This window comes from Galeopterus variegatus, unplaced genomic scaffold (assembly GCF_000696425.1).
Source record: "Galeopterus variegatus unplaced genomic scaffold, G_variegatus-3.0.2 Scaffold2754, whole genome shotgun sequence".
NCBI lineage: Eukaryota > Metazoa > Chordata > Mammalia > Dermoptera > Cynocephalidae > Galeopterus > Galeopterus variegatus.
In genome coordinates this window covers 71,993-73,824 of record NW_007728865.1, presented here as the reverse complement: position 1 = coordinate 73,824, position 1,832 = coordinate 71,993, and positions in this window count along the sequence as shown.

The following is a 1,832-nucleotide window of genomic DNA, read 5'->3' as shown; positions in this document are numbered from 1 at the left end:
AGAGCTGGGGCAGGGGGAGACACTGGGTCTGGGGGACCCCAGAAGGGATACTGAAGGCACTGGGCCTGGAAGGAGGGTGGGAGTTGCCTTGCAGAGGACAGGTCAGCAGGTGTGCCCAGGGCAGGGGGCAGCCCTTGGCAGGGCTGAATGCCAAGCCAGAGAGCTGCACTCTTCCCAGGGCACTGGGGAGCCATGGAGGGTAAGTGAGTGGGGCAGGGTCACCAAACTGGATGTTAAAGAGACCCCTTGAAGACTGGAGGTCGGGGCCAATAGGCACCACACCCTCCCAGCTGCCCCACGACCCCTGCCCTGGCCCGAAGTCCACCTGATGTCCTGAAAGCTGCCCCCAACCCCCACCCCAGCTTCTTCCTGCCCCTGGCTGGGTGTGTTCACAGCTAAGAATAGAAGATCTCTGCCTGGCCCCCACCGGAAACCACAGCCAAGGGGGACACATCCTGAACTTGGCCTCCGTTCCCACCATCTGGCCCCCTGGTCCGTTATAACCCCTCCCACCCAAGCCTCCTCTGCGTCCATTGAACCGGGGCAGGCCGGTGGGCTGGTGGGGGGATGGGCCAAGGCCGAGACCTCTAGCCCCCAGCCTGGGAGGTGGTGGAAGCCAAGAGCTTGTGTTCAAATCCCACACGTGACCTTGGTATCATCCTCTCTGGGCCTCAGTTTCCCCATCTATAAAATGAGCATTTTTACCCCCTGCCTTGCAGAGATATAACAAGACAGGCTAAATGGCAAGTCAAATGCCTTTCTCTGACCCTGTCAAGGCTCTTTCCCAGAAGGGCCATTGTCCTTGTTATCTCGGGGCTGAGGACAGAGGAAGTGGGAATGGAACAGCCTGCCTCCATCTCTCACCCTCCCATCTGCGGCCGAGCCCCGCATCCTCTTCCCACCATATCTGCCCCTTGTAGTCACTTCTCCAAGGCCTCATGCTCTCTCTTGACTCCAAAGTTCAGTACATGAAATTCCTGCCGCTGCCCTGTGTCCCAGACCTGGGGAACTCCTACTTACCCCACAAAGCCCCACACCCCATGCCCTCTCCCTCCCCCCACCCCATGCCTTCCCAGCTCACCTCTGGGCTCACCTAGGCCCTGTCACTTCTTTTGGCCCAGCCCTGATCCCAGGGGGCTGGGACAGTCTGTGTCCAGCTCTGTTTTCTTCAGCCCAGAGGAAGCTCAAGGGCAGGACTAGTTTCAAGTCCCACCTGGGGCTCAGAATTGTCCCACTGCCTGGGCTGGGACACAGAGAGGGGACGGAGGACTGAGTGTCTGGGAGATCAGGAAGGCTTTCCAGAGGAGGGAGCCTTGAAGCCAGGGCTTTGCCAGATGCGTAGGAGTTGGGGAGCCTCCTTGCCAAGGAAGAGGAAAGTGAGAGTTAAACAGCTCAGGGACTCAGACAATGGTATGGAAGAGGGACGGACCATCTGGGGAGACACATCTGGTGTGGGCAGAGGCCTGGAGCCGGAAGGCTGGTGGGTGGGCAGCCAGAGAAGGGGCTTCCGGACACCGCTGAGGGGAGGGCAGGTCAGGGTGGAGTCCATCCCCCTCACTCAGGGCTCAGGGGACAGGGTGGGGCGGGGTCAAGGCAAGGCCAGCCTGTCCTGGCCCACTCTGGGCTCTAACTTGGGACCAAGGTCTTGTCTTGGTTTGTGTGTGCAAACTGTGGCCAAGGAGGCCACGGTCACCCCTCCACATGGCTTCAGAGGCCGATCCAGGCCTGTGGACACTGTCACCCACATGAGGACTATGGGCAGGAAGCGGCATTTAAGAGGATCTCTCCCCGCTGTCAAGGACCTTTCCGGGAGCGTGGTTCCGGCTCCACGC